Below are 20,151 nucleotides of genomic sequence, written 5' to 3' on the forward strand. Positions count from 1 at the left end.
CATGTATAATGTAAACAGAAGTGAGTGATGCTGAAAAATTAGTTTATGAATTTATTACTTTTTGAGCTTCCATCCATCCATCCATCCATTTTCTTCCACTTATCCGGGGCCGGGTCGCGGGGGCAGCAGCCCAAGCAGAGAAGCCCAGACCTCCCTCTCCCCAGCCATCTCCTCCAGCTTTTCCGGGGGAACACCAAGGCGTTCCCAGGCCAGCCGAGAGATATAATCTCCCCTCCCATCACTCGTGAACAAGACCCCGAGATACTTAAACTCCTCCACTTGGGGCAGGAACTCGTCCCTGACCCTTCTTCAGCTTGATGGCTCCCCTCACCTCTGGTGTCCACCATTTGGTTTGGGGATTACCACCACGACAGGCACCAACTACCTTGCGGCCGCAGCTCAGTGCAGTGGCTTCGTCAATGGAGGTGCTGAACATGGTCCATTGGGACTCAATGTCCCCAGTCTCCTTCGGAATGTTGTTAAAGCTCTGCCGGAGGTGTGAGTTGAAGATCTCACGGACCAGGGCCTCTGCTAGATGTTCCCAGCACACCCTCACTGTACGTTGTCCAGCGTCCTCCCTCGCCACCTGATCCAACTCACCACCAGGTGGTGATCAGTTGACAGCTCAGCCCCTCTCTTTACCCGAGTGTCCAAAAACATATGGCCTCAGGTCTGGTGATACGATTACAAAATCGATCATCGACCTGTAGCCTAGAGTGTCCTGGTGCCAAGTGCACTTATGGACACTCTTATGTTCGAACATGGTGTTCGTTATGGCCAAACTGTGCTTTGCACAGAAGTCCAATAACAAAACACCACTCGGTTTCAGATCCGGGAGGCCGTTTCTCCCAATCACGGCCTTCCAGGTCTTGCTGTCATTGCCCACGTGAGCATTGAAGTCTCCCAGTAGGACAACAGAGTCCCCAGGAGGAGCACCCTCCAGTGCCCCACCCAGGGACTCCAAGAAGGCTGGGTACTCTGAACTGCCGCTCGGCACATAAGCGCAGACGATGGTCAGGACCCATTCCCTGACCCGAAGGCAAAGGGAACAAACCCTCACGTCCACTGGGAGAAACCCCAACATACCAGCAGCAAGCCGAGGGGATACCAAGATACCCACCCCAGCCTGCCGTCTCTCACCAAGGGCAACTCCAGACTGAGACAGAGTCCAGCCCCTCTCCAGGAGGCTGGTTCCAGAACCCAGGCCATGCGTTGAGGTGAGCCCGACTATATCTAGCCGGTACCTCTCAACCTCACACACTAGGTCAGTCTCCTTCCCCACCAGAGAGGTGAGGACCTCCGCTCCTGGCTGCCGCCCGGCTCACATTGTACCCGACCCCTACAGTGCCTTCTGCGGGTGGTGGGCCTGCAGGAAGATGGGCCCATGTCCCTTTTTCGGGCTGTGCCCGGCCGGGCCCCATGGACTAAGGCCCAGCCACCAGACGCTCGCCCTTGGGCACCCTCCCCGGGCCTGGCTCCAGGGCGGCGTGAACTGTTCCCTTGATGGTCTTTTCATAGGGGTCTTCTGAATCGCTCTTTGTCTGGTCCCTCACCCAGGACCAATTTGCCATGGGAAACCCTACCAGGGGGCAGAAGCCCCCAGACAACATAGCCCCTGGGATCCCTGGGACACACAAAACCCTCCACCACAATAAGGTAGCGATTATTGGAGGGGAAGCTTACAGCACCTGGTATTCCCAGGCGGTCTCCCTTTCAAGCACTAACCAAGCCCAACCCTGCTTAGCTTCCGAGATCAGACGAGAGTGGGCGTGCTTAGGGTGGTATGGACGTAAGCCATACCACTTTTAGAGCTTGACTACTGTAATTCATTATTATCAGGATATCCTAAAAACTCCCTAAATAGCCTTCAGTTGATCCAAAATGCTGCAGCAAGAGTACTGGCAGGAACTAGAAAGATAGATATTTTTCCTATCTTGACTTGTCTTCACTGACTCCCTGTTAAATCCAAAATCAAACCTGGGGGAGAGAGAGGTGTGCATGTGTTGACAACTGAAAAGCTGCCGCCATCACAAGACACTGTGTGCGTTCCGGGTTCTTGCTATTTACAGTGGTGGCAAAACTCAGGAAGAGCAGGATTGTGCTGGTTGTGCTGGAGCAGTATATAGAGAGGCTCCCGGGGAGGAAAGCGGAATGGTTCTGCTGCCAACGGCTGGCAAGCCTGGAGGTGGCAGTCACACTGGCGAAGGACCATCTGGCAGCTCGACCAGTTCTGGTCCCGAGGAGGCTTCTGCTGTAGAGGCGTCTGCCGAGACATCAGACTAACCTGTTCCTCTCTGCTGTCTCTTCCCAGGTACCAGTGGCTGCAGGTGCTGCAATTGACTCACCAAGGGTCACACAGACTGGGACAGGAGTGTGTTGGGGGGTGTGGGCTACTGCTTGCTTTTTCACAAAACTGGATTAAACCATGGGCTACTGGCAGATTTCCTTGTCTCCAGAGTCTAAGGAAAAAATGGCCTTCTCCACTTCTCCATGTTTGGTTTGTACTAATTTGTCACAGTTCTGTTCAGCTTGTTCAGTTTATGACTGATTACACTCCAATGTCATTCACTGTCTTTCTCCCAGCTTTCCTATCTTCTCTCCATTGTCTTGTCAAAATAAAGGCTAAAAAGCCCCCCAACTCCAACAAAAAAGAATAAAAACATTTTTAAAATTTCACTGGACAAGCACTGAATGCCTTGCTTACCCAGATGAAATGCTACAGTTCTAAACAAATATGTAAAATCTGCAGGCATGCTCATACTTTTCGTAATGAAAGTTTTCAGGTTCCTGTCTTACTGAAAAATTACGTTTGAATGTGATTTGGTTGCATGAAGATGGCATTTGATAAAATACATTCTCAAAACAATCTGTAGTCTTATGACAAGGTTTTTATTGAAATCTATAAACAATAATGTAATTAAAATGGTTACACCTGAACCCCAGCCATCTTCTAGGCTTCATCTCAGCTAACCAGAGTCCCTGAACTCAACATCTGGACTGATTTTGTCCTGATGGAGCCTTTTGGATTATTTTTAATATAATTAACTCAAGAAATATGGATGCTGTGAGGTTAATTTACTAACAGACTGTCTAAGAAGTCTGTACTCTAGTTTTTGTGAGTGAAAATAAAATTTTATTAGTTTATGGATGCAGCGTACTAAGTTTGCTAGCAACAGCTGTGAACTTCGCACTCCATTTTCTCTTCCAAATAAGGTCACTTCTGGCTTCCAACTAACATGGTGGTAACCATTAAGCCAAGTCTACAAACCAGCAAGTGATGTAATGATGGCTATGTCCTTTCTTACTATGATTTCATATTGGTTTAATTTTATATTGATTAGTTCCTGCGGGGTCAAAGGAGTTTGCAAAGAAAAGCGTCTGGACTTCTTTGAGTTGCTTGAAGACGTTTCACCTCTCATCCGAGAAGCTTCTTCAGTTCTAAGGTCAAATGGCCGAGAGTCCCAAATTTAAACCCAGTGGGAGTATCCCCCCAAAGAGGGACAAAGGACCCCCTGGTGATCCTCTAATCACATGCGCCAAGGTGTGAAAGCGGGTGTGGGACCTAATCAGCCAGGGTTTCGGGTGAGCTCATTGTGAAACCTGGCCCCACCTTGTCATGTGAATTCCTGAGGTCAGATGGCCCAGGATGTGAGTGGGCGTTAAGGCGTCTGGGGAGGGAACTCAAAACTGAATTATAGATGGCAGACAGTTGGTGTCGTAAACCACCGCCTCTGTTCAAAGATGGTCGCTCACAGTGGACATAGATGGCCTCTTTCACTCCTCTTTCAAACCATCTGTCCTCTCTGTCAAAAATGTGAACATTGGCATCCTCGAAAGAGTGACCTTTATCCTTAAGATGCAGATGGACTGCTGAGTCTTGTCCCGTGGAGGTGGCTCTTCTATGTTGTGCCATGCGCTTGTGAAGTGGCTGTTTGGTCTCGCCAATGTAGAGGTCTGGGCATTCCTCGCTGCACTGTACAGCATACACCACGTTGTGTATGCTGTACAGTGCAGCGAATTCACATGACAAGGTGGGGCCAGGTTTCACAATGAGCTCACCCGAAACCCTGGCTGATTAGGTCCCACACCCACTTTCACACCTTGGCGCATGTGATTAGAGGATCACCAGGGGGTCCTTTGTCCCTCTTTGGGGGGATACTCCCACTGGGTTTAAATCTGGGACTCTCGGCCATTTGACCTTAGAACTGAAGAAGCTTCTCGGATGAGAGGTGAAACTTCTTCAAGCAACTTAAAGAAGTCCAGACGCTTTTCTTTGCAAACTCCTTTGACTACGATGACCTGGATGACTGAGAACCTTCACAGACATATTAGTTTCTGCGTTTAATCAGTGATCTAGCTGGTTTGTGAAGGAACCTTCATGTGCGTTCCTGCTTTTTAAAATGTGGTTTTCACTGACCCGCCAACAATGAACACAGACATATTCCATTATTGTGAAACTCCATGGCAACAAACTGAGCTTAATTAGCGAGGAAAAAAAAAAAGTCTTAAAGACCGAACACGTGAAAGAGGTGGGGATGAATACAGAGTGATGTGAATATGAACCAGCTGTGTGTGTGTGTGTTTGGGCGTTAATGTTGGTGGAAATATGTTGTATGCCTTCAGCACTCCAGCTTCAGCTTCATTTTTTTCATTGCTTCAAAGTGCTGCTCAAACACATCGCAGTGTTTTTATCAAAGCCTTAAACATCTTTTCCTCTCGAAGGACACGATGACTCCAGCAGCAGTTTCAGTTGTGTCTCTAATTCAGTTTAGAGTTAAAACATGAATAGATTTTTTAAAATTAATAATTCTGGGAAACTTCCTAGCATGACGGACTGTTCCTTTAAGTGATGATAAACGAGGCGTCCAGCGGCATTGGGTTTCATCACCCTCACCTCCCCCATCAGAGGCACACACTTTCATGCAGCTCTGTCAAAGCCGCCGCTTACTCTCCGGCTTTTTGTGTGTGGTTTTCTCTGTGTGTGTGTATATAATGAGTGTGTAACCGTGATTGTGTGCCTGTAAACGCCTCCGTGTATGTGTGTGTGTGTGTGTGGCTGCCTAACACGATGCTGAAGACGACGGATTGAATTGCTAATGCGCCTCAGGGATTGTGTGCGTGTGTGTATCTGTGTGTGTATGTGTGTGTGGTTCGTCTGGCTGGCAAGCATGCGAGGCTGTTTAGCGAGCGAGACGAGCAGCGCTGCCGATGAATATTTAAACAGAGAGAGGGAGAGAGAGAGCAGCCATCATTTATTGATGTTGGTGAAGGGAAAGATGAATAGCCTGTCTGTGTACACAGCGCTGGAGAGGAGTGTGTGCTGGAAACAGCCGGCATCCGAGCGCAAGTCGACTCTGAGGCTGTATGGGAAACTGCAGAAGCCTGAATGTGAGGCCACGGGCAAAGATTCAGTCTTTGCCCGGAGTTATTTTCAGAACAGGAATCTTCTTGATCTCTGCAAGATTTGGTAAAAGTTTCTTAGATCATCTAAGAATTTGTTACGAGCATTGTTTTGAATCCAGACTCACCAGTTTCAACCAAAAGTTTGGAGCTGATATCAAAAACCTTTCAAGTGTTCCACTGCTGACATAAACTTTGTCAGTCAGGTGTTTCACTAAGCAACCTTTGGTTGGTTATTAGCATTGCTCAATTATCCAGTCAATAAAACTGAAAGTTCCTAAGAGTTAAAAACAGTCTACATTCTTTAATCGCCAATATAATGATCAGTGTAGCTGTTCTCCCAGGTGTTACAGTAAAGTTTAATGAAAAGACATACACGAAAGAAGACAACTGATGAAGTTTAACAGAGGTCAGCGTTAGCAGGAATTTAGCTAGCAAGTTGACATCTGGAGATGATATTCCATTTTCTGGATGAAGTTAGAGGTACTAATTGGAAGGTTGGTGGTGTCATCCCTGGCTGTTCCAGTCTGTAGGCTACAGTATCATTCAGCAAGATACCGAACCCCAAGTTCCTCTCAGTAAATCCATTGTTGTGTGAATGTGTTAGATAGACCACTTAGACATGGAAAAAAGTGCGTGTAAATTGCTGCATAAGATATTTTGTGATTTAAGTACTCAAGTGGAATAGAAAAGAATTGTACAAGAATGAGTCAATTTACCATGAAAAAAGTAAAAAAAAAAAGTAAATACTGCTTTAACTTTGTAGTTGAATGTCCAGGAACTTCCCCAGAAGCTGGTCTGCCTGGCCTGGTCCACAGGAGCTTCTCTTTCCTGTACTTTCCTTCCTGCACCTGCTCCGAGTTAACGCATTAGAATGCTATTTTAAGGCTGGCTGGCTACTGCTGTTCTCCACCAGATTATTGTCACTAGTATGGTAGTAATCAAGCAATCTTTGAAACTAGCAATTTATTGTGCTATCTTTCTAGTCATCCATTCGAAGACAGTTTGAATGGACAAACCTGCCACTCTAACCTGAGCCTAATCAACAGGTATGTTGATGTCTGTACCTGCAAAGGAATGGAAAGTACTTACCTGTAACTCACATGCCTGCCCACCTTCTACCATTGCATTCCCAGGCATGTTAGAATCCTGCCTGCCTACTGATAACCCCTCTGAAACTTTAATTCCAGTCTGGAACCTTTGAATTAAGTCACAAGTTCAAGGCTATTGCTTCATAGTCACCTTGGCCACTTATAACAGGTTGGCTTTTCTCTGTTAAAGCTTACAGTAACGTTCCTGCTGTGAAACCTCCCTTTCAAGCTATTTACTTCTTCCAAGTAAATCCACTTTTGCGTTAGAATAAAATATATAAAAATTTTAGGTCTATTTTCTCTGTCAATTTTGAGTCAAAACATGACAAGTTTCTTATAATCTATTTACACATCATGGGCAATGCCCTACAACCATCAAATCAGATGTCCTGAATGTCTAGCAGGGCCTGGACTTCATTAAATGTAGTGGTTTAGAGCTTGATTACATAGTTACTACCACCCGCCACCTGTTGCAGTGTAATATTAGAAATTGTTGGGCTTAAAAAACAAATAAGTTAAATACTGCAAGTCTAAGGAGCTTGGAAAGAAAAGCGTCTGGACTTCTTTAAGTTGCTTGAAGACGTTTCGCTTCTCAGATGAGAGGTGAATCTGCGGGAGCCCGCGCAGCTGCTTAAAGCTGTAGCGCCCAGATTACTTACAGCTACTTCCGTGCAACTGATATAATGTGCGGTAAGCTGAACACAGCTTCAACCATCTGTTTGTTGAAAAATAGTAACGCATTTTCTTGTTAGTAATGGTAACGACGTTGTAACGATAGAAATAGTAATTACCGTAAATCCCGTAATACAGAGCGCACCTGACTAAAAGCCGCATGCTCTAATTGTAGAAAGAAAATCAATTTTGTACGTGTACAGGCCGCACCGGATTTTAAGCCGTATGCGTTTCACTTGTAATATGAGATATTTACACAGAAATATTACACATGAGGATTTTTAATGTTTAATTTAATCCGTAAGGTAACATAAACATGGTAACATAAACGTTATGGTAACATACAAAAATACATACTGCAAATGTTTTTTTTCCTCGACCAGCGCCTGTAACACGGCTACCTTTAAGTAAACGTACGTATCAGTAACACACAAATTATGTTGCTTATGGTTTTTTTACGGAACAGTGCACAAACAATATTACAACGTCTCTTAACAACCGATAAAAATATATACCGTATATATACTACTTATTTTGATTGGTCTACTGTTACCAGGCAAAAATGTTTTTGGCTGCATGAAAAAAAATATGCATTAGCCGCACGTCAGTATAAGCCACAGTGCTCACAGTGTGGGGAAAAAGTAGCGGCTTATGACCCGAAAACTACAGTAGTTAGATTACTCATTACTGAAAAAAGAAACGCTGTTAGTAACGCCGTTACTTATAACGACGTTATTCCTATCACTGCTCATCATGCACAAGAACACACTGACAAAACATAGCGCGTTAGAATATATTTACTGTGTCCATGGTACTTATCAATAGATACACCCAAACTGTCTTAAGTAAATTATTTGATAGCATCATATGGACTCTGTAACAATAAATAACAGCATAATCACCTGCTTCTCCAATGTATAGACAGACTTCATCTCCACTGTGTAGGAGAAGAGCTGATAACAATAGTTCTTGTTCTATGCTGCAGCCTTGGTGAGTTTTGACATATGAACCACTTCTCCATTTGCAACAAATTGTAGCAAGTGCCGCTAACAGATTTTTATGGTAGAAAGATTAAAAAGCAGTAACAACCTTTTCAAACCATCTGAAACTCATTCAAATGGGATGTTTATAAACATTCTTCAGAGATTTTGCTCCATATTTAGATGATAGTATCACACAGTTGCTACAGATTTTTCAACTGCAAATCCATGCGAATCTCACATTCCATCCCAAGACTGAATTGAAATCTTGTGACAATGGAGGCCATTTGAGTATAGTGAACTTAACATGAAACCAGTTTGATTTCAGCTTTGTGAAATGGTGAATCCTGCTGGAAGCTGGTATCACAAGAGGGGTAGGCTGTGGTCATAAAGGGATGGACATGGTCAGCAACAATATTCAGCAGGTAGGCTCTGGTGGTTAAACAATGCTCCCTTGGTACTAAAAGAAGGAGAGGCATTGGTTAAACAATGCTCCCTTGGTACTAAAAGAAGGAGAGGCATTGGTTAAACAATGCTCCCTTGGTACTAAAAGAAGGAGAGGCATTGGTTAAACAATGCTCCCTTGGTACTAATGAGCACAAAGAGTGCCACGAAATTAAACCCCACACCATTACATGACCAGCAGTCTGAAATGTTGGTGATACGCAAGATGGGTCCATTATTTCCTGTAACATGCAACTGACTCACTTTAGGAGTCTACCTCAAATGGAAGTTAGATAAACTGCAGGGTTTTTCTTTATTTCTCAATATCATCCAGTTATTACTACAAGCTCAGCAAGCTAAAAAAAAACCAAACAAACAACAAAAAAACATCCCTTCAAATCAGCCTAGTTGCATGAGGGTGAATCTGCAAATAAAGTTAGAATCATTGAATCGAGTCTGAAGTCTTGAGATGCCAGTTTAGGAGGTGGGGTTGACAACTGGATGTTAAATATATGAAACTGGTTTTATAACCTATATAGAACCACCACTAGGGGGTGATCAAAAATTTGGGCTTTAACGCTGCAAAGCAGGAACCTCGTCCATCTTTATAAACAATCCCTTGGCTAAACTAAGCTAGTAACTTAACTGTAACTTATCATAATGTTACTTACTGTTACTGTGGAAGCTGTAGGCTCTTTCTTTATTGTAGCGATTCATCGAGTTCAGTTAAAAACATTCTTTTGGAGGCATTTCCACATCAATTAAGGGACTAAATTTGAAGTTAATGGTGCATTAACCATTATATAAACCCATTAATCACAGCCTATACAGCTCAGTGAAATGGATGCTGGAGTTTGGCGTTGCGTCATGAAAAACTTCCTCCATCACTTTCACCCTCTGCTTTCGCCTCGCTGGCAGAATAATTGCTGCTTCTCTCAGCTCTCATCTTTCAAAGAGAAAGAGGAAGGGAGGTCGTTTAATGTTTACACGTCAACAGGAAGGCGAGAGGGCAAAGGTCAGCGGGGGTGACCTCCGAGGCGGTGCTGACAGCAGGAGACAAACAAACACAAAGAGAAAAGAAGGAGAGGAAAAAGGTTTGGAGGAATGCACGAGGGTGAGCGAGTATGTGTCTGCATGTATGCCGGAGAGAGAGAGAATAATGGAGGAGGGAATCAAGACAGTTTCAAGGCTCCCCCTTTCTATTCGCTCGCTCGCCCTCGTTGTCTCGCTCTCTCTCTACCGCACATACACACACGCTGCCAGACAAGGTCACACACACACAAACACACACACACACGTTTTCATGCTTCACTGCCAAAGCCTTCAACGGTCTCTTTTCCCTCTCGCTCTCTTTCTCGCTGAAATGCAGACACTTGCTCGCTCGCCCACCGCTGCACTCGTCTGACCTGCTCGCTCTCTTTCCAGGGAGGGAAAATGAGGAAATCAATTAGACTCCCCACCTCCTCCTTCTCCTCCTGCCTCCTCCCTCCCCCTTCAATCCTTTCTGATGTGGGCGATTTCATCCGGCAGGGACCCGACTTCTCGTCTTTCAGATCTTCTGGTGTTTTGTTATGTTCAGTTTTTAGATGTTCAACCAGAAGCGCTGCGACTGATGCAGGTGGAGGGTTTATGAAGGCTTAACATATCATATGGAGCAGAAATAAGAGTGCAGGATCAGCCTTTAACATTTATCCTGAAAGTTTTAACAAAATGTTAAAAATTTTCCACCAAAATATCCGTTCTTAAAAAACAACATAATTTCAGCTACATTGAGTTATTCAAATATATACAAAAAGCAATGACTTCAGTAGCTACTTGACTTGATTTGTTTTTTTGGAGCTAGTGCCCGGCTTAGGGCAGCAGGTTTTAATTCAATTCAATTTTTATTTATATAGCGCCAAATCACAACAAAAGTCGCCTCAAGGCGCTTTATATTGTACAGTATACTCTATAATAACAGATACAGAGAAAAACCCAACAATCATGTGACCCCCTATGAGCAAGCACTTTGGCGACAGTGGGAAGGAAAAACTCCCTTTTAACAGGAAGAAATCTCCGGCAGAACCAGGCTCAGGGAGGGGCGGCCATCTGCTGCGACTGTTTGGGGTGAGAGAAGGTTTACTAGGTTGTAGTAAATCAATGAATTATTTTCCATTAAACTGTGTGGAAAATGTGGACAATGATTTTTATTTCTTCCTAATCTTTTCTGGGAAGACACAGGACAGCCTGTAGGAGGCGCTAGAGAAGGTCTTCACTCCTTGCTGAATGATACAGGAGCCTAAAAAAACTAACACTGTTAACACACCAAAACAATAAATGAATAAAAGACATTAAAAAGGTTAGAACAGTAACCAAAAAGAAGTGTGAAAGAATTCTAGGATTCTGTCAGAAGTTTTAGTCTTTTATGGCGAAGGTTACGGGAGGTGGGAGGGGGACTACTCTGAATTTTCTTGGCAGTTCAACAAGTAATGATTTCTCCACATGCGTCATGTTTGCTACTATCATCAAAACTGTCTAATACCATGTTAAAACCAGCATTCTTTCTAATGATCAGCAGGGGGTGACTCCTCTGGTTGTAAAAAGCAATTTCATTAAACAGAAGTCCATGGAAAAATCATTCTACTACTTACTTGAACTCCCAACTCAGTGAACACTTTCCTGATGAGTTTATGGTCTCAGATGCTAGTTTGAAGTCTTAGTCAATAAAACATGAAGTTCATATTGGAAATTTTGGTCCCATTAGAGTGAAACAAGACCAGAAAGCAGGGAAGGATATACTGTGTGATTTATAAGTTGCAATGTCCAATGTTTCTCTGTTCAAGCTATAACTGGCTCATCATATCTGTTTTAAATTTGAGGTGCTGAAGTTAACCTCAAGGCTTAAAAATACTGATTCCCACCAGTGCTACCCCTAGTTTTCAATAATCAGAAGGTCGATCCCTGACTCTTGCAGTCCAAAGGCAGTCCAAAGCACTGTCACATCATGACAAGCAGGTCCTGGGTTTGACACCAGTCTGTGGACTTTTTATACAGAGTTTCCATGTGTTCTCCAAATACTCTAGCTTGCTCACATAGTGCAACATGTGGGGTTACTTTAATTTGCGATTCTGAATTGTGTGAATGGTCTCTATGTTAGCCTTGCAATAGTTTTGGTGATATATCCATGGCGTACCCTACCTCTTGCTCTATGACAACTAAGGTGCACACCCCCAGCCCCCCAACCCTTTATGACCCTGAAATGGATAAGCAGAAGAAAATGGATTGATGGACTGAAGACTCTTCGAAGGTGCCAAAAGCCTTCAATTCTACAAAATGTGACCTCTAGCAAGACAATCGTGGACAAACCTTTCCACCATTATTTCCAGTAAGTATTCACACTGCAAAAACTCAAGTATGTTGTTTGCATACTGAACTACATTGAAGCCACTTTATAGCATCCACCAATCCATCATTTTTGTATAAGGCATGCAAGCAGGAGCCTCCTGATGGCCTAATCTTCAACCACCCCAACCAGCTGCTTTGCAACCTGGGAATTCTCATCCTCCTTTCCAGCTCCAGTGCTGACCACACCCACTGAAAAACAATGCAGCATCACCAACATGCAATGTCGCAGCACCTGTCACTCCAGATCACTTACAATAACAGCAGGTATATTTTTAAGGTTACAAGGCACAGACTAGGTGAGGATAGTAGGAAGTTGGACACATGAACAGTTTGGCGTATTTGGGCAATTTTCAAAATAAAATGTCTCAGAATAAATGTAAGGGACGGAACAAAACTGCACCTAAGTCCTGTTGTCAAAGATGTCTACTTGGTGTATTCCCAGGGTTTCACTCGACAGAGGTTAATTCTGGGCTTTAACAACACTCCGAACGCCTTATGGAGTTATCGTTTCTAAACGGGCGCCAATCAAGAAAGGATGTCCTGACTGTCCTAAATCTTTAACCGGCCAATCACCATGTATAGAGATTGACAGACCACGTGACTTTCGCGCAATGCATGCCGGGCACCGGTGGCAAAACATTGAAATTGCCGCATTAAATGCAAGCATTTGCAGCACCGCAAAACGTTTATTCTCCGGTTCCAATACCTTCTTGGTTTTTCTTTCCTCACCAAAAAAGCTATGTACAAAACGAAGGAGAACAATGCTGGTCCGTACAAAGACAGACTCGACGAAAAGGCAAAGAAAAGGTACTTGGAAAAAGTCAAAGGAGTGAAAGGGTCAGACCCTTACGAGCACACAGAGTGGACAAAAGAGGTCAGCGTGCTGCCCAACTTTCACCACGCTCAGATTTATAATTATACGGTTCTTGGAGTGAGTGCATACACTCATGAAGTTTTTAGTAACTTCAGGTCACTGCAACAAGCCCAGGTACAGTTTACCATCGGATGGGTACAGGACCTTGAAATGCACCGTGTAGAACACAAGACCATCGTACGAACAAAGGTAAGTTTACCAGTCTCACAAATCGCCTTCATAAATACACATTCGTTAACCGTTTATTAATAGGAGCTTTGAGCTCACGGTAATTAATTTGTAGTGAAAAGAATTTCTGGTACGCATTACAGAAATGTAGCAGTGACAATAATATTGTATGCTGTAATCGCACTGGACAATTAGTGATACAAAAATCTATATCCTGTGAATAAAAGTATATGTTTTCAGCGCCATATAAGACGTATTAACTACTACAAAACACTTACCTTGGTGGAAATGCTTGGAGCAGACTAACGTGAGCTGGAGTGTATTCGAACGTTATATTAGGTCTTCTCATAGCGGCAATCCAGGCCATCCCTCGCCTCTTCGTGACTTCAGAGACATGGCTTGGACAATTTCTCTTCCACGCCAGAATCCGATAAAAACCAATCACATTTCCCGTCGGCTTCACGCGGCTGTCGTTCGCCCGGCTTGTGCAGTTAATAATACAACAGCTTCTTGCCATTTTTTTGTGTCTTTTTATCGCTGTGTAACTGATTTCAATTGAAAGCCTGTGCCCGCTAGTACCTCTTGCCACGAGTTCCCAGAATCCTTTGCGGTTTTACCCCTGAATGACGTCACATTTTCAATCTCTATTACAAACCGTGTTTTATGGTCAAAATCAGCTTTTCTGTGGGAAAAACTAAAGGGCAACTGTTTCTTTCAGTTTGTACACATAATCGTTGCCTGATTAATGAAACATCGATCATAGCACCTAGGATGTAGCCTGTGCACATGGCTAGTGCCACTGTCGGTGTGCTTGTGTTGCTCTGTGATTTTATGGTCAAAACAATAGTTGGTGATGGAGTTTCTCTCTCCAAGTTCATCCATTATCTAGTAGTCAATTTAAGAAATACGGGCAGTTCAAGCACCATAGGAGGAACAGGCCAGTCGCAGTCACTGCGAGCTGCGTCAACACGACGTGTACTTTCATTTCTACGGAGGTGCATGCATATGTTTTTCAGAAGGATTTGCAGGTATAGAGTAAGGACGGTTTCACCGGCGCCCTCTGCTGTGCTACAGGTGGAATTAAAGGAGGTTTCGTGCAAATTTATTAACATGAAGTCAACTGGAGCTCATCGATCAGTGCTCATAAAAATGCTAACAACAGACTTTGTGTTACGACGTTTTAGCGGACATTTATAAAAAATGTCCTGTGTTTTGCAAGGTTCCGCTCATGTTAGCAATTTTCTTTTTTTGTTTATTCACCCTGTAAACAGTTTAGATTCAAATGAGCTGCGCTACTCTCATGCAACATTAAATACATGACAGTTTCATGCTGTAGCGCCCCCTAGCTATGCTGCATTAAGGCGTCGCAGGTGGTATTTTAAGCAAACCTGCAGGATTTATTGCTCCTGCTGGTGGGTTTTCTTTTTCTGTGTGCCGGCTGCTCGCTGGAAGAGAAAAATAGAGCCGAGCTTCGCCCGCAGCTGCAGAGGAAAAAAAACATCCGTGTGCGCGCATTAACACACACACACAGACACACACACACACACACAGAGACACACACACACACACACAGATGCATGCAGGCAATCAGGGCGTCACATGGAAGACTAAAAGTGTGTGTGTGTGTGTGTGTGTGTGTGTGTGTGTGTGTGTGTGTGTGTGTGTGTGTGTGAGGGAAATTAGACTGCCTCATTATTCAAATTGGCTCGAAGGAGAAACGACGCACTCGCCTCGTTTACGCCTCAACAGAGAGAGAGAGGGGAGAGAGGCAGAGCGAGAGCTCCCCGATCTGTCACTCCCTCCTCCCGCCTTCCTCCTCCGTCTCCTCGTTCTGTCATTCACCGTCCCTTTGTCCTCTCCCGCCCCCGTCTCCTCTGTCACTCACTATCCCCTCCTCTCCTTCCTCTTCCTCTCCCTCATCCCTCTCTCCATCACTCTCATCCCTCCTCCCCTCCTCCTCCTCCTCGTCCTCCGATCTGTCACTCCTTCCTCCCCCTCGTTCTCTCCTTCTCAAATTACATCCTCGTTGCCGCCTCGTTTCTCATCCCGTCGCCGAGGGCTGTCGCCGAGGACCGGCGAGGGCGCTAAACGATTTCCCACCATGCATCACTCTGCACACGCATGCACGCACTCACAAACACACACACACACATTTTTACCTTTTTCCATCTCCTTATAGAAATGCACATTGGACTAGTTGGTGAGACGGAGAGAAAGAATTTAAAGGTTCTCTGCATAGCCATCATAAATCATTATTAATGACGCCCGCATCAGATATTTGCTCTCCGTGTACGTGCTAGCATCGACCAAATCATTAATGAGTCATCCACAGGCTGTCCTGCTCTATTAGGTTACTTTACTGATACATGAATGTATGTTTTCCAACAGCTGGATTTAATTCCCCAAAACGGACGATCTATGCTGACACTGACCGCAGTTTTAGCCTGGCGGTTAAACTCTTCTTTGTTTCGGGGCATCCACTCATGAAGCAATTCGCTCAGCACGCAATGCATTGTCATGTGGGGGTGTCTGGTTCATGTTGCTTGGGTAACTCTGTAAGCTACCCGGTATCCTTCGCTGTCACTTACAATCGCTTCAATCTGTTGCCACAAAAATGATAAAAAGTTTGATTCTAGACCTGATCACTTTGAGACACCAACGATAACACTGAAGTCGGTGAACATTGTGTTGGGTGTAATGACCTAGGAGCCAGGTGAAATTGTAAAAATGGACCAAAAAACTACTTTCGATTACTTTGATCATTAGCAGGTTGCTGCAGTTGCCCATAGATTGTATGGAAGATGCCAACTTGTCTGCTAACTTGTTAACTACTTGCCAGGCAGTAGTAGTACAAACTGTTAAAAGCTAACCTTCAAAGTAAAAGTTGTGCCTTTTGAAATGTGTTGGTTCTATCACTGAGGCTTAACTTTTATACTGAAGTTTTGCACTTTTCAGTTTCAGTTGGCAACTATTTGCAGACAAGTTGGCATCTTCCAAGCAAACCATGAGCAATTGTGGGATTGATGCAGCATCCTTTCAGTTACCGATTTCACCTAGCAACAGTAAGTAACCACTCACGAAATGCACATTCTTCCCAAAGCAACCAGAGGATGTGGTGTGGATATGGATGTAAGTACTGTGATCTCACTAACTGGATAGTAAACTTCCGCCACGAAGCCTAAAGTCAAATATTGTCACCACTATCTTGATGTTTTAAAACAAATATGATGAGACAATGTGGCTGTCACTGTGAAATTATTTGCTCATTGACTAACGATTTGTGACTGAAAGACTTTCCTTTCATTACATAAAATAGAAATAATTTACAACTTAATGTTTTCTAATCTACCTATCTATCGACCATAGGTGAGGGTAGGGACGATGTACATCCCTACCCTCACCTATGGTCACAAGCTGTGGGTAGTGACCAAAAGAACGAGATCGCGGATACAAGCAGCAGAAATGAGCTCTAAAAGGTGGCTGGCCTCTCCCTTAGAGAAAGGGTGAGAGGTTCGGCCATCCGGGAGGGGCTCAGAGTACAGCCGCTGCTCCTCCACATCGAAAGGAGCCAGTTGAGGTGGTTCGGACATCTGACAAGGATGCCTCCTGGGCGAGGTTTTCGGGGCATGTCCCACCGGGAGGAGGCCCCGGGGCACACCCAGGACACACTGGAGAGATTATATCTCTTGAACGCCTTGGTGTTCCCCTGGACAAGCTGGAGGAGGTGGCTGGGGAGAGGGAGATCTGGGCTTCTCTGCTTAGGCTGCTGCCCCCACGACCCGGTCCCAGAAGAAGATGGATGGGTGGATGTTTTCTAATCATTGACTTAACACTAGTGGTTGAGTGAGTCCATAATGTAATCGGGAAGGTTTTTTTCCTTAGATATCTAGGGGACAGGAAAACTTATCTAAAATCTACCGCCTCCTAGTGGCCATTAGAAAGAATGCAGGTTTAAGGTACTTCTGCGTTGGCTTCATTTTTTTACACTTGCAAGCAAGTCCAGCTTTTGTACTATCTAAGGCTACGTTCACACTGCAGGCGAAAGCGCATCAAATCCGACTTTTTTGAGGCTATGTGACCCATATCCGATCATGGTATGACAGTGTGAACAGCACAAATCCGATATTTTCAAATCCAATCTGGGTCACTTTCGTATGTGGTACTGAATCCGATACATATCTGATGTTTTAGAAAGCGACTGCTGTTTGAATGGTCATGTCGCATTAAATCCGTCTTTTACATCACTGACACAAGACAGACGCCAATTATCAGCGCCCGAGAAGACATCGCGAACGCTTCCTGGCTATCCAGTGTAGATGTCAGTGAAACTGTTGGGAAGACAACGTTGGAGAAACGTGAACATTTTATGTGTACTGTATAATCTGCAGATTCTGACAGAAATCTGCAACTATCCTTTGAAGCACCGCTCCTCTCAAAAACAGCAATAAGGATCATTATTAGGCCATATGTAAATAACTTTATAACTTTATAACTTAAAGCAAAATTGGGAAACGTAAAGTCTGAAACAAGTCTTTATATTAAGGGCCATCAGTCAAACAATACTTTTTGGTCGGGTCTAAACAGAGCGCGTTGTGTGACGTCTTCTTTTGCGCATGCGGGCCGCTTTGAGGGTTCACACTAGAGCGCGTTTGCTGTCGCATTTTATTTGTAGTGTGAACAAGCAGACAAAAAAATCGGATTTGATCAAAAAATCGGAATTGAGCATTAAGACCTGCAGTGTGAACGTAGCCTAAGACTAATGCAGGCATTCATTTATATGTTGCTCTATAGATTTTTAAATATTTTCTCAAATTTGTGGTGTGCTTATTTAAGAATATACTAATAAATGATTAAAAAAAAAGTGCAACATATCAAAATGTTTGTCAGTTTATTGTGTACATTTACATCCTGCTTTTAAGGATTTGTGTTTGGAGTGGGTTTCTCTGTGCGATGAACGTGTTATCAGATTTCATGTGCTACACGAGCTGCGGCGTGATGTGAGTGTCGACTCTCCATGCAAACTTCACTTTAACTGTGAAAATCTGCTGTTCTTCTGTCATGTTTTTATGATCTGCTGCTGCTCATTTCATTTTGCATCTAATCACCGCTGACGATGGCATGAGAAACAGTAGCAGAGAGAGAGGGGGTGATGGAAAGAAAAGGTAAAGAGGCGAGAAGAAAGGACGAGCGGAGGGAAACAGAAAGAGACGGAGGCTAATGGATGTCTACAGGGTCGCATAAATCACACACATTCTGTGTGACAAATTGATCGCCCTGCTGCAAATTTCCCCCAGTGCAGCAACTGACAGGCGCTGTGTGCATGTTTGAGTGTGTGTATGCTTTCAGGAGGAGCCAACAGGACACAGCAGAGACAGAAGAAGAAAGAACCAAAACAAGAAGATGGAAAACAGACTGAAGTAAAGGTTAACAGGGACTGATCAAACTCTGTGTTGTCTCTAATGGCTCAGTCCCTCTAGAGTCAAAATAGGACAGCAACCTCTTTGCTACTAGGGGAAATTGGTGGATGCCTTGTTTTTGCATTGAAATTCATTGCATTAGGCAACCAGTTGCACCTGTTCACCCCACAGTTCAGTGAGCAACACTCTGAAGCTCTGGGCGACCACTTTTGTAACACACTAGCACAGGTTGCCTGATAGGAGGCAACCTGTCTGCAAATAATCACGGTCTGATTCACACTGACTACAGCTCAGTCTCAGACAGATTGTTGAAGGTGTGCAAATAATTGCAGTCTAATTTGTAAACGCCAACACATTGCAATCGATCTGATCTCAGCTTATCAATGTAACTCAGATCAAAGCAACTCATCATCCCTTTTTGCCACATGGGACTCAACTCAGCTATTTGTATTTCTCTGATATTATTGCATAAAGACAAGGCTGTAGCTACTATACTACTGCACTATTTAAAGTTTGCACAGTTTACATGAAATTGTCAACTTGACAAGATTCAATCATACACTTGTGGTACACCGATTTTATGACTGTCTTGACGCACTGATGTTGCTTTGACAATGTCGATATCTGACATCATACATGATAGAAATGTTACAACAGTTGGAAAAATATCCAGTTTGTGGAAAAAACTCAAATGCAATTACATTATTTCCAGTTTTGACTTCTTCTTCTCTTGCACCACTGGTAATGAGCCACATCTATAATGGTGCAGCAGAAATGGATGCGGCAACAATAACAAGCCAAAAACAAGTGGAACATTAACTAATGTTTACTAATGTTAGTCAGCAAATAGACTAAATAGCCTAAATAACAGAAAGTGACTGTGAACTATTTTGAACACAAGCTACCTGTGGTTAAAAAAAAAACAAAGGTGACACTTGCCACTCTCTTTTTTGGTTAGCAGTTTCCCATAGTTTGTCTGGAAGAGAGTAATTTGTCTGCAAGCACTTGCTGACTATTAGCCAAATGGTAGTAAAACTTAAAATTATTCGGCTGGAAACCAGAGTAAAATTGTGCCACTACTTACATACTTACTTTATACTTTGAAGGCAAATGTTCTCCATTTTCGTGTTTCACTAAAGTAGCCGTCCTCAGTGGAAAGCACAGACAACCACGGCAATCTGCTAACACCAAAATGTTTGCCAGAAGATTCAAGGAATACAAATGTTTCCATAGGAGGCAGAGGTTGCCAGGTTCTCACTGATCAGTCTCCAGCAACCACATAGCAAACAGTCATGGATTGGTCTCTAAACCAGTGTGAACAGATCTGGATTGACACTACATTGTCACACGCCCAAAATGGTGGATAAATTAATGTCATGTCGTTAGTGGTCACTTGACCGCAAACTAGGCAAAGGTGATCAAATTAATTCTTGAGGCTTTGGATTGGGGCTTCTCTAACCAATGGGTGATGTCAAGCTATATTTGTCTTTTATTCTCCTCTTAGCAAGTAAAGTAATGTTAGCTAGAAGAAACACACTCTAAAGGGAAGTCCACACAGGAAGTGACTAGCAGAGATGTTGTGATCATGAATCATTCATGATCATCCATCCATGCAGCCATCTATTCTCTTCTGCTTTTCTTTTTTCTTTCTTTATCAGTGTTGCCTGGGTGATGGAGCCTATCCCAGCTATCATTGGGCAAGAGTTGGGACACACTCTAGT

General features: G+C 43.8%; 1 pseudogene; it reads right to left on the bottom strand.

Annotated features, from left to right (window-relative positions):
* Positions 1 to 1,676: 1,676 nt before the first annotated feature.
* LOC112843986 (uncharacterized) lies at positions 1,677 to 1,795 on the bottom strand (annotated as a pseudogene).
* Positions 1,796 to 20,151: the final 18,356 nt, after the last annotated feature.

The sequence above is a fragment of the Oreochromis niloticus genome, linkage group LG23 (genome assembly GCF_001858045.2).
Source record: "Oreochromis niloticus isolate F11D_XX linkage group LG23, O_niloticus_UMD_NMBU, whole genome shotgun sequence".
Classification (NCBI taxonomy): Eukaryota; Metazoa; Chordata; class Actinopteri; order Cichliformes; family Cichlidae; genus Oreochromis; species Oreochromis niloticus.